General features: G+C 40.9%; 1 protein-coding gene and 1 pseudogene across 5 annotated transcripts in view; one reads left to right on the plus strand and one right to left on the minus strand.

Moving 5' to 3' along the window:
* Positions 1 to 13,847, minus strand: part of HLCS (holocarboxylase synthetase) — a 345,950-nt gene that overhangs the window by 205,310 nt on the left and 126,793 nt on the right. The window lies entirely within an intron of this gene.
* On the plus strand, positions 6,637 to 7,508 carry LOC100667250 (small ribosomal subunit protein eS4, X isoform-like; annotated as a pseudogene).

Below are 13,847 nucleotides of genomic sequence, written 5' to 3' on the forward strand. Positions count from 1 at the left end.
AGCAGTCAAATCCCGTTGTATGTGGGGTCAACATGAGTTGGGAGCTGACTCAATAGCAGCTAACATCAATAATCCTATGCTACATCCTAAATGCTCGAAAGTCCTATCCAGTCCTAGAGTTCATTAGTAATTCTCTAGTCTTCTGTGCATTTTACAGAAAACTTTTTATCTTTATACTTTAGCTCTACAAGGGCACACTTAGGTGAAAGCACTAAGATAATCGGGACCTCCATTTCCTCCCATACAGACAGGACATGTTGACCTACGGGGGCCGCTGATAAGGGAGAAACAAATTCACACACAGGAAAAACAACAAAGTACCCAAAAGCTGCTTTCTGTTTGCTCCAAATATGGATCCAGGGAGGGTCAGATGGCAGAACTGAGAAGAGACGTGGCCCACCCCATATGCACAGCTCTTTCTTCCATCCTTCAAAACCACAAGGAATGTTGAAGCCTCTGGGGGGCTGCAATTTCCATGACACACCCCAGAGATCCCAAAGACCTACCTCTGGGATGGGTCACAAGGGAAGTGGGGGTTCTGAGGGGCCCACACAAAACATCTTAAAATCTGCTGGTCACAGTAAATGCAGATTCAGGTTCTTAGGCTATCTTCTGTAGATACCACCAGGCATTTCAAAAAGGAAAACCCACCTGTTAACTTCAGCAGTATGTCCCAAAGCTCCCCAAGGTTGCAAGGGACAGTTTTAAAGATGAAATTTAATTCAACTAGATTCAAATGATCAACTTTTAAAAGTCACTTTCAATTTTCAGAAAATACAGAGGACAGAAGAACAAGTTATGTGACTTTAGAAGGAAGCAATATGATAAATTCAGAAGGTGAGACCTTTTTTTTTTAGAGGAGAGCTGGGCCAGGTTCTTCCACAAGTTAGCACCACGGAAAAAGGAAAAAAATATGGGAAAGGGGGTAGGAGGGTGTGACCTGGTCTAGATTAGAAAGGACTTAAGAAACATAATCAAATGCAGTCAGCAGTTCTTTATCGGATTCTGATTTCAACAAACAGCTAGAGAAAGGAAAAAAAAATTTTTTTTTTGAGACAGGAAAATTTGAATATGAACAGTATTAGATAACAAAAAGGAATATATGTCAGTTTTATCAGGTATGATAATGTCATTGTGGTGCTAGAGGAAAAAGTCCTCAATTTTTATAAATGCATATATATAATGATATCTGTAATATGCCTGCAAAATAGAGCAAATAAGGCAAAATGTTAATAACTGTTAAATTTAGGGGCTGGGGAGATGGCGTATCTGTTACATTATTCTCTCTATACTTCTCCATGTTCGAAAATTTTCATAATAGCAACTAGGGGAAAAAACACAAAATGGTAAAATAAGCATTAGTTATGATAAAAACAATAAATTCAACTAAAATACATTAGCAAGCTATTTCTTCGCTCATTCAACAACAAATGTTACTAAGTGTCTACCGTCTGGTGGGCATTCTTGTAGACTTAGAGGTTTCAGCAGTGAACAACAGGGACCAAAGTCCCTATCTTTAAAGGGTTTATACTCTAGCATGGGAGTCAGGTAATAAGTAAACTTAATAAGCACAATACAGAGAATGTTAGACTGTAATAGGACTCCCTGGGTGATGCAAATGGTTAACCGACTCAGCTGCTAATCTAAAGCTTGGTCGCTCAAGTCCACTCACAGGCACCTAAAAAGAAAGACCTGGTGATCTACTTCTGAAAAATCAGCCACTGAAAACCTTATAGTGCACAGTTCTACTCTGACACACATGGGGTCGCCATGAGTCAGAATCAACCTGGTAGCAGCTAGTTATACAGTATAGCGGCTGTGGAGAAAAAATTAGGCAGGGAAGTGGGATTATAAGTGTTGGGGGAACACTTTCAGCCAACATGGTGCCATAGAGAGAAGCACCATGCCATCCCTCCACAGCAAAAACAGCAAAAACTCGAAAAACTAAGTAAAACAGAGACAAACATCACTCCTAGAACCCGAAGTGTCAAATGCAGAGATAAAGAACTCTGTCAAGCACTGAATGGAATAAGAAACCTACAGAGACACAGAGCAAGGAGAGTTACATGCAGAGGGTCCCTATCAGCTAACACACCATGGATCCGCCATCTTGGACTCCTGTTGGAGATCGGCGGACACGGAACGTGGGATAGCAGCTTCAGGGAGATCCCAGCAGGAGACAGGGCACCTGGTAACCAGCAATAAACCCTTTCCCACCCCCCAACCTCTCCCCACTGCTCTACTCTCGTCCTCTACCGGAAGCAGTGGCCAGCTGGCCAGGAAGTACAGCATTGAGTCCCTTGGATTTGCCCTGCCCACACTGGAGATCGGCGGACAGGAAGTATGGGAAAACAGCTTCACCAAGTTCCCAGCAGGAGACAGAGTACCTGGTAACCAGCAATATATGCTTTCCTAACCCCACCCTTCTTCCCCCTGCCCCTCGGCCTCCTCTGCTTCCCACCAGCTGAAGCCCCTTGGCTAGGAGGCAACTGCTTCTGCCCCGGGCCGCTTGGATTCACCCCGCCCACACTGGCTGGCTACCTGAGTGCCACTTGTCTGTTGCTGATGTTGCTTTTTTCCGTTTCTTTGGTTTCTTCTGTGCCTCCTGCCACTTCTACCCCCTCCTCCCCTTTCTCTGGAACACCTGGCTCCATGTGCCATCTTTGCTTCTTCCTGAAAGATTGTGAAGCATCGTTTGACTGGGGAACCGCTCCCTCAGCCCCAGGCATGGAGCTGGTGGGATTCCTGGGGCTTTTTTTTTTTGCTTTGTTTTGTTTCTGTTCTGTTTGTTTTCTCTTTTCTTTTCACAGCTTGGGAGTCCCTTCTAGCTGGGCTGCACTGCACGGCTTAGGGGCCACTTCCCCAGTTGGTAGGATCCCTGAGGGCATTTCTTTTTTTCTTTCTTTTTCCTTTTTCTCTTTTTACCTGTCTTTCTTCATTGCTCAGTTCTCATAACTCTATACTTACCTTCTTTTCCTGTCTCCTGAATACCAGGCACTGTCTGACAGCTATATCCCCTTTAGCCAGACTATACTGGGCTGCCTGGGAGCCACTCCCTGGTCATTGCAGCCAAACCAGTGGGACCCTTGGGGATTTTCTTTTTTTGTTGTTTTGTTTTCATTTTTTATCTATTTCCATTTTTTTCTTTCTTTTTCCACTCTTTTTCTTTTTCTCCATTTCTTGATTTCTCATTTCTCCACTCCAACGGCAAGATCCCTTAGCACTTATCTTGTTTTTTTTTTGTTTTTGGCTTCTGTTTCTCTTTACTGTTTCCCATACCCCTATTAACTCCACACATCACAACCTCTCCCCTCATTCCTGCCTGCCTGCACCTTGTGCTGAATATCACACCCTCGAGCAGCACAGGCACAACTGACCGGAACATGCCTAGCACTGACTCCCAGCCCACCCTGTTGCCCTACTATGTGCCACGAACAACCCATCTCTGCCCCTCCCCTTCAGCTGGACCTGCCACCATAGCTGAGCAACTGGCCCTGTCCTTTGGACAAGGAGGTGAAAAGTATAGTGACTACAGATGACCAAACAATAGAACACACAGCCCACCTGCTCAGACATAACCAAATAAAACAAAAAAAGCACAATGAAACAAACAGACCTACAATCAATAAATGAAAAAAATAACTACTGAATGTCCCAAAGACACCAGACATTATCAAAACATATTAAAAAATAGGACAGGATAGTTCTAGTAGGTGTCCAAAATAAAACACAACATGACTTTCTAGTAGAGGAAAAGGAACTAGAACTATCTGACAGGGAATTCACATCTCTGAAATTCAGAGCTATACAAAAGTTGAAGCAAAAAGCAGACAAAAATGAGGAGAAAAAAGACAAATTCATGGAAAGGGAAGACATATTCATGGAAAATACAAAAAAAAAAAGGAAGAATTCAGGAAAATAATACAGGAACAAAATGCCAAAATAAGTTCACAACTAGAAGTCATACAAAAACAACAATTAGAAATCCAAAAGATAAACAACAAGATTTGAGAAATGGGAAGTATCATAGAAAGGCTGAGGAACAGCGTTGAAATGATAGAAGACAGGATCAGCAATACTGAAGACAAACACTTGGATACAACACTGTTTGAGGAAAAATCAGAAAAAAGAAGGAAGAAAAATGCAAGAACCCTGAGAATTATGTGAGATACAATCAAAAGCAAAAATTTGAGAGTGATCAGAGTTCCAGAACGGGGGAGAAAATTGAAAACACAGAAAGGATCATTGAAGAATTTCTGACAAAGAAACATCCCTAATATCATGAATAATGAAAAGCTGACCATCCAAGAAGGTCAACGAACCCCATATAGGATAGACCCCAAAAGAAAAACTCCAAGGCATATCATAATGACACTCACTAAAACCAAAGACAAAAAAAAAAAACCCTGAGAACAGCTCAAGAAAAACAAAAAGTCACATACAGAGGGGAAACAATAAGACTAAGCTGTGATTACTTGGCAGAAACCACGAAGGTAAGAAGGTAACAGGATGACATATATAAAACCTTGAAAAAAATTACCAATCAAGAGTAACATATCCTGCAAAATCTCGTTCAAATATGCTGGAGAAATTAGGACATTTCCAGATAAACAGAAATTAAAGGAATATGTAAAAACCAAACCAAACTTACGAGAATTACTAAAGGGAGTCCAATAGCCCGAGAACAAACAACATCAGATCACAGCCTGAATCTATGACACAAGATTGTACCAGACAGACACCAACCTAAGAAATTAACTCTCAAAAAACCAAACCAAACCAAACCCAGTGCCGTCAAATCGATTCCAACTCATAGCGACCCTACAGGACAGGGTAGAACTGCCCCATAGAGTTTCCAAGGAGCACCTGGCAGATTCGAACTGCTGACCTTTTGGTTAGCAGCCGTAGCACTTAATTAACTCTCAAGGACTATCCAAAACTAAAAGAAATACAACAGGGAACCAGAGAGGTTAATCTGTAAATGACAACGTCAGAACAATAAAAGAGCAAATAAACAGTGTAGATATAGAACTTTCTAATGGAGACAAAGGCAAGGTGATACCAAATAATAATAGACTGGTTCAAACCTAGGAAGATAAGGGTAAATTACAGGTAACCACAAAGAAAGTTAACAAACCTACTCATCAAAATAACAAAGAAAAATATAAAGTCTCAATAAAAAAAAAAAACTACGAAAACAAAAGAAATCCACAAACAATAGGAATTCAGCACAGGACAGTAAGGGGAACAAGAAAAGGCACTACAAAATGACAGCAATATACTCATACCTATCAATAATTATACTGAATGTAAGTGATCTAAATGCACCCATAAGAGAAACAGAGTGACGGAATGGATGAAAAAAAAAAAACAGGATCCATCAATATGGTGTCTATAAGACACACCTTAGAAACAAAGACTTAAATTTGTTAAAAATCAAAGGATGAAAGGAAACATATCAAGCAAACAGCTACAAAAAAAGAGCAGGATTGGCAATACTAATCTCAGATAAAACAGACTTTAGAATCAAATCCACCATAAAGACAAAGAAGGGCACTACATAACGATTAAAGGCACAATCCATCATGCGGAGTTAACCATAAAAAAATCTATGCACCCAATGACAGGGCTCCAAAATATATAAAACAAATACTAACAGCATTGAAAACAGAAATTGACAGTTCCACAATAATAAGAGGAGACTTCAACACACCACTCTCATAAAGGACAGAATATCTAGAAAGAAACTCAACAAACTGCACAGTTGGCCAAGTTGACCTCATAGGCGTATATAGAACACTCCACCAAACAGTTGCAAAGTACACATCCTTTTCCAATGCACATGGAACATTCTCCAGAATAGAGCACATCTTAGGCCACAGAGCAACCCTCAACAAAATCAAAAACACTGAAACAATGCAAAGTATCTTCTCTGACTACAACACAATCAAAATAAAAATTAACAACAGGAAAAGCAAGGGAAAAAAAATCAATTACATGAAAACTGAACAACATCCTGCTTAAAAATCACTGGGTAGTAGAATAAATCAGAGATGGAATAAAAAAAAAATTCTAGAATCAAATGAGAATGAAAACACATCATACCAAAACCTTTGGGACACAGCAAAGACAGTCCTCAGAGGTCAACTTATAGCAATAGATGCACACATAAAAAAAGAAAGGGACAAAATCAAAACTTTAGTTATGCAACCTGAACAAATAGAAAGAGAACAGCTAAAGACGCCCACAGCCACAAGAAAAAAGGAAATAATAAATATCAGAGCAAAAATAAATGAAACAATAAAAAAAACAATAGAAAGAATCAAAAAAACCAAAAGTTGGTTCTTTGAAAGGATCAACACAATCAACGAATCACTGGCCACACTGACAAAAGAAAAACAGGAGAGGACACAAATAACCCAAATGAGAAATGAAATGGGGGATATTAAAACAGATCCAGCTGATATAAAAAGGCTCATAACAGGGTATTATGAAAAATTATACTCTGACAAATTTGAAAGCCTAGAGGAAATGGACAACATTCTAGAGACACCCTACTGACCCAAACTAATGCAAAATGATGTTGAAAATCTGAACAGACCCGTTAACAAGAGAAGAGACTGAAAAGGTCTCAGCGTAGCCATGGCTCATGGTCCCAAGAAGCATCTGAAGCGTGTAGCAGCTCCAAAGCATGGATGCTGGACAAGCTGACTGGCGTGTTTGCTCCTTGTCCATTCACCAGTCCCCACAAACTGAGAGAATGTCTCCCACTGATCATTTTCTTAAGGAACAGACTTAAGTATGCCCTGAAAGGAGATGAAGTTAAAAAGATCTGCATGCAGCGATTCATTAAGATTGATGGCAAGGTCCGCACCGATATAACCTACCCTGCTGGTTTTATGGATGTCATCAGCATCGACAAGACTGGAGAAAATTTCCATCTGATCTATGACACCAAGGGTCGATTTGCTGTTCATCGTATTACACCCGAGGAGGCGAAGTACAAATTGTGCAAAGTAAGGAAGATCTTTGTGGGCACAAAAGGAATCCCTCATTTGGTGACCCATGATGCTCGCACCATCCGCTACCCTGATCTCCTCATCAAGGTGAATGACACCATTCAGATTGATCTGGAAACTGGAAAGACTACTGATTTCATCAAGTTCAACACTGGTAACCTGTGTATGGTGACTGGAGGCGCTAACCTGGGAAGAATTGGCGTGATCACTAACAGAGAAAGACATCCTGGCTCTTTTGATGTGGTTCACATGAAAGATGCCAACGGCAACAGCTTTGCCACCCGGCTTTCCAACATTTTTGTTATTGGCAAAGGCAACAAACCATGGATTTCTCCTCCCCGAGGAAAAGGTATCCAGCTCACAATTGCTGAAGAGAGAGACAAGAGACTGGCTGCCAAACAGAGCAGTGGATGAAATGATCTCTATGTGATATGAATGAAGAGGTCTTTGCATAATTAAAGATAATGCAGCACAAAAAAAAAAAAAAAACTCCCAACGACAACAAAAAAAAGCCCCGACCCAGATGGCTTCACTGGAGAATTCTACCAAACATTCGGAGAAGGGCATATACCAGTACTACTCAAACTATTTCAGAACACAGAAAAAGAAGTGATACTTCCAAATTCACTCTCTGAAGCCAGCATAACCCTGATACCAAAACCAGGAGAGACACCACAAAAAAAGAAAATTACAGACCAATATCTCTCATGAATACAGATGCAAAAATTTACAACAAAATTCTAGCCAACAGAATTCAGCATCATATAAAAAAATAACACACCACAACCAAGTGGGATTCATACCAGGTATGCAAGGATGGTTCAACATTAGAAAAATCAATCAACATAATCCACCACATAAATAAAAAAAAAAGAATCAAATGATCATCTCAATTGACACAGAAAAGGTATTCAAAGAAGTCCAACACCCATTCCTGATAAAAACTCTCAGTAACATAGGTACAGAAGGGAAACTGCTCAACAAAATTAAGGGTATCTATGCAAAACCAACTGCCAACATCATTCTTAATGGAGAAAGGCTGAAAACATTCCCCTTGAGAACAGGAACAAGACGAGGGTGCCCTTTATCAGCACTCCTATATAACATTGTGCTGGAAGTCCTAGCTAGAACAGTAAGGCAAGAAAAAGAAATAAAGCGCATCCAAATTGGCAATGAAGAAGTTAAACGGTCCCTATTTGTGCATGACATGACACTATACACAGAAAACCCAAAAGACTCCATGAGAAAACTACTGGAACTAATAGAAAGATTCAGCAGAGTAGCAAGATACAAGATAAACATGCAAAAATCTGTTGGATTCCTATACACCAATAAAGAGAATAATGAAAAGGAAATCACAAAAACAATACCATTTAATATAGCCCCTAAAAAAATAAAATACTTAAGAATAAATCTAACTAGGGATGTAAAAAACCTATACAAAGAAAACTATAAAACAGTACTGCAAGAAACCAAAAGAGATCTGCATACATGGAAAAACACACCATGCTCATGGATAGGTAGACTCATCATTGTGAAAATGACAATTCTACCCAACACAATTTACAAATACAATGCAATCCTGATCCAAATGCCAACAACATTCTTTAAAGAGATGGAAAAACTTGTCATTATCTTTATATGCAAAGGGAAGGAGCCTCGAATAAGCACTACTGAAGAAGAAGAATAAAGTAGGAGGACTTGCACTACCTGACCTCAGAACCTACTATACAGCTACGGTAGTCAAAACAGCCTGGCACTGGTACAATGACAGATACATTGACCAATGGAACGAATTGAGAACCCAGATGTAAATCCATCCACATATGGTCACCTGATTTTCAACAAGGGCCCAAAGTCCATAAAATGGGGAAAAGACAGTCTTTAACAAATGGTGCTGGCAAAACTGGATGTCCAACTGCAAAAAAATGAAACAGGACCCATACCTCATACCATATACAAAAACTTATTCAAAATGGATCAAAAACCTAAATATAAAGCCAAAAACTATGAAGCTCATAGAAGAAAAAATAGGATCAACACCAGGGACCTGACTACACAGCATTAACAGGATACAAATCACAACCAGCAACACACAAACTACAGCAGCTAAGCTAGATAACTGGGATCTTCTAAAAATTAAACACTTAGGGTCATCAAAAGACTTCACCAAAAGAGTGAAAAGAGAACCTATAGACTGGGGAAAAAATTTTAGCTATTACTTATCAGACAAATGTCTAATCTCTAAAATCTACAAGAAAATCCAACACCTCTACAACAAAAAGACAAATAATCCAATTAAAAAATGGGCAAAGGAAATGAACAGACACTTCACCAAAGAAGACATTCAAGCAGCCAGCATAAGGAAATGTTCGCGATCTAGCCATTTAGAGAAACGCAAATCAAAACCACAATGAGATAACCATCCCACCCTGGCATTACTGGCACGAATCAAAAAAAAAAAAAAGCCAGGAAATAACAAATGTTGGAGAGGCTGCAGGGAGACAGAAATACCATTATGATCCAGCAATCTCACTCCTAGGAATATATCCTAGAGAAATAAGAGAGGTCACACCAGTAGACATAGGCACACCCATGTTCACTGCAGCATTGTTCACAACAGCAAAAAGATGGAAACAACCTAGATGCCCATCAACAGATGAATGGGAAACAACCTAGATGCCCATCAATAGATGAATGGTTAAACAAACTGTAGTACATACATACAATGGAGTATTATGCAATGATAAAAAACAACAATGAATCTGTGAAGCATCTCATAACATGGATGACTCTGGAGGGCATTAAGCTGAGTGAAATAAGTCAGTCACAAAAGGACAAATATTATATGGGACCACTACTGTAAAAATCCATGAAAAAGTTTACACACAAAAAGAAACAATCTTTGATGGTTACGAGGGAGGGGAAAGGTGGGAATGGAAAAACACTGAATAGACAATAGGTAAGTGGTAACTTTGGTGAAGGGTAAGACGGTACACAATACTGGAGAAGCCAGTACAACTTGTACAAGGCAAGGTCATGGACTCCCTGAGGGACTGAACTGCTGGGCTGAGGGCTGTGGGGACCACGGTCTCAGGGAACATCTAGCTCAACTGGCATAACATAAAGAATATGGTCTACATTCTATTTTGGTGAGTAGCGTCTGGGTTCTTAAAAGCCTGTGAGCAGCCATCTAGGGTACTCCACTGGTCTCACCCCTTTGGGAGCAAGCAAGAATGAAGAAAACTAAAGACACAAGGGAAAGATTAGTCCAAAGGACTACTGGACCACATCTACCATGGCCTCCGCCAGACTGAATCCAGTACAACTAGATGGTGCCCAGCTACTACACTGACTGCCCTGACAGGAATCACAACAGACACAGCTGGAAAAAAATGTAGAAAATTTTAACTCAAAAAGACCAGACTTGCTGGCCTGACAGAGTTTGGAGACACCCTGAAAGTATGGCCCCCAGGACACCCTATCAGCTCAGTAATGAAGTCATTCCTGAAGTTCACCCTTCAGCCAGAGATTGGACAGGCCCATAAAACAAAACAAGACTAAAGGGGCACATGAGCCCTGGGGCAAGGACCAAAAGGCAGGAGGGGACAGGAGAGCTGGCAATAGGGAACCTAAGGTTGAGAAGGGAGAGTGCTGACATGTAGCGGAGTGGTTAACCAATGTCATAAAACAATATGTGTGCTAACTGTTTAATGAGAAACTAGTTTGTTCTGTAAACCTTCATCTAAAGTACAATAAAAATAAAAAACAAAAAAAGAAGTGTTGGGGGTAAGGCATTTCAAATAGGGTAGACAGGAAGACCTAACTGAGAAGATAACGTTTGAGGGGAGACCTGGAGGAAATGAGGGAGGGCACTCTAATATAGTTCATGTAATTATGCCATTTATGTTTATTTATATAACGAGACTCCAGGGATGAACAGGTGCAAGGGCTCTGAGGGGAACTGCCAGGAGAGCAGAGCGAACTGGGGGAATAAAGAGCTTGGAGCCCAGAGACAGGAAGGGGGCAAAGGTGCCCACATCTGACACAGCCTCCAAAGCCCCAGTGAGGATGGGGCTCACTTTCATTCGTGGAGCACCAGGAGCCCTGAGGGGTTCTGAGGCAGGAGGGAGGTGGTATGGAGAGGAGATTGAGGGGGAGCAGTGAGGAAGCAGAAAACCAGTGATGAAGCCACTTGGATTACCCAGGGTGAGACTACAATGCCTGGACCATCATGAAGGGGACACAGTGAGAAGGGAAGGGATTCTGGATATATGGTGAAGTCAAGGTGGCAAGATTTGCTGATAGGCCATATTAGGGACTGAATTGTATCCACCCCGAAATATGTGTCAGAATACTAACTCCTAAAACTGCGGATGTAATCTAATCTAGTATAATATACGCTTTCTGTAATGCAAACTAATGTAACAGAATCAACAAGCTGAGGTCATACCAGTCATAGGGTGCATCCTAAACCTCATCACTTCTGAGTTGTATAAAGAGCAGCGCAGGCACAGAGCAAGCAAGCACATACTGGGGGAGACAGATGCCGTGTGAGGACTGTCCACAAGCCAAGGAATCAAGGAATGCCCAGAGCTATCGACAAGGAAGGAAATGACTTAACCAAGACCCTGATGGGGACTTTTGGGCTCCAGAATGGTGAGAAAATATATGTCTGCTCTTTAAAGCTGCCCACTTACAGTATTTGTGTTACAGCAGCACTAGGAGACTAGCACAAACAGTGTTTGAGATGTTAGAGAATATGGGGAGTCAAAATAAGCTCAAGGTTTTTTGGCTAAACACCTGGCTGGATGGAGTTACAATTAACTAAGGTGGGAAATGGAGCCCTGGTGGCACAGTGGTAAAAGCACTCAGCTGCTAACCGAAAGGTAGGTGGTTCAAACCTATTAGCCACTCTGCAGCAGAAAGATGTGGTAGTCTGCTTCCGTAAAGATTACAGCCTTGAAAACCCTATGGGACAGTTCTAATATCTTCCAGGGTCACTGTATGAATTCGAATTGACTCAACAGCAATAGGTTTGGATTTTTTTTTTTTTTTTTTTAATGGAAAATACATTGAGAAAAGCAGATTTGGAGAGGAAGAGATGGGAGTTCAGATCTGGACATGTTAGGTTTGGGATCTCTATTAGAAATCCAAAGGAAGCATGAATAGGCAGGACTTGAGGGAAGAGAATCCGGCTACGGATATAAATTGGGAATCATGACTCAAAGCTATGAGGCTGGAAGAGGTAGACTAGGAAATGACTGTAGATACAAGGAGAAGAGCTCAAAGGAGTCAATGCTTAGATGTCAGGAGATGAGGAAAAACCTGCAAAGAAGACTCTCGAAGAGGCAAGAGAAAGCCCGGCAAGGAGGGCAGGGAGAGGATCCTGGGAGTTGTGTGACTCCAGTTTTGCAGGCAGCAAGCAGTCAGGAAGATGATGACAGGGCAGTAGAGAGGACTGAGCCCATGGTGAACTCTGATGAGGCAGTTCCAGTGACACCGTTGTTGTCAGTGAAGACAAGTCAGTCACCGACTCAGGGTGATCTCACACACAATGGAATGAAATGCCACCTAGTCCTATGCCATCCTCACGACTGGTTATGGATCAGACCATTGTGATCCACAGGGTTTTCAGTGGCAGATTTTAAGAAACAGATCGTCAGGCCTTTCTTTCTAAGTTCATCTCAGTCCGGAAGCTCCTCTGAAACCTGTTCGGCATCGTAGGCACACACAAGCCTCCAGTAACACACAAGTGATGGCTGTGCATGAGGTTCACTGGCCGGGGATTGAACTTGGGTCTCCTGCATACGGAAGGTAAAAATTCTACCACTGACCTCAAAGAGAGGTTAGATCACAAAAACAGACAGGTAAAATAATTCGGAAAACAAACATTTCTCAACTAACCCTGGCTTTCCTTAACTCAAGCAGACAGCTCAGTGATTATTCTTCAGATATAGATGAATCCTCCCAGTAAAGTCAATGATAACCAGGTTGAAATGGAAAAGAACAGGAATAAAGCCAGAGTCTTGTCCAAAGTAATCAGATTGGCTGACAATATGTCATTCACTTAAGAAATCCCTATGGAGAACCTCCCATGCCTCAAACACAGAACCAAAGTACAGAGAGAGGAAGAAGGACAAATTCACTCAACCATTCAAATAGTACACTTTCCTTTGGCAAAATGAGTCAACCTGACTTGCCAAATTTAATCACTTATTCTTATTTGCACGTAAATTTCTCAAGAAATTACATCATCATTGTTGCATCTACTAATGGCTAAAGTCATATTCCAAATGATTTGCTTTTAAAAGCAATACTTACGGATGTAAGAATTTGCAAAATAAATTAAAGTTGATGAAAGTAAGGCACATCCTTTTTTTTGGTATATCTCTTTCATACAAACTTTCAGGGCTTGCTCAGAACCATGTGAATTACTCAGAACAAAGACAAATCAAGAGACAACAAATGAGACCTAGAACCTCTTAAGAAATATAGCTGTGTGCCACCTATAATTCTCCCAGATATTTATATTCACTGCAATCAAATGCAACTTCAAGTTATAAAGTAAAAATAAGTATATATGGGAAGCCCTTAGGCTGCTGTCCCCTCTCCACCTACTATTACCCCTGGACAGGAAGATAAAATTCTGGCTGCAAGAAATATCAAAACTACTACCTGTTTGATCCAAATCTGCCCCGTACATCCTTTCAGATTACGACGACGACTGGTGAACTGTGGAAGCAGCTGCTAACACATGTCGGGGAAAAGGAATGAACTCATCATTCTTAGCTTAACTCTACTAATGATGACTAAGACGGTATGAAA

The sequence above is a fragment of the Loxodonta africana genome, chromosome 2, assembly GCF_030014295.1.
Source record: "Loxodonta africana isolate mLoxAfr1 chromosome 2, mLoxAfr1.hap2, whole genome shotgun sequence".
In the NCBI taxonomy this organism is placed as follows: domain Eukaryota; kingdom Metazoa; phylum Chordata; class Mammalia; order Proboscidea; family Elephantidae; genus Loxodonta; species Loxodonta africana.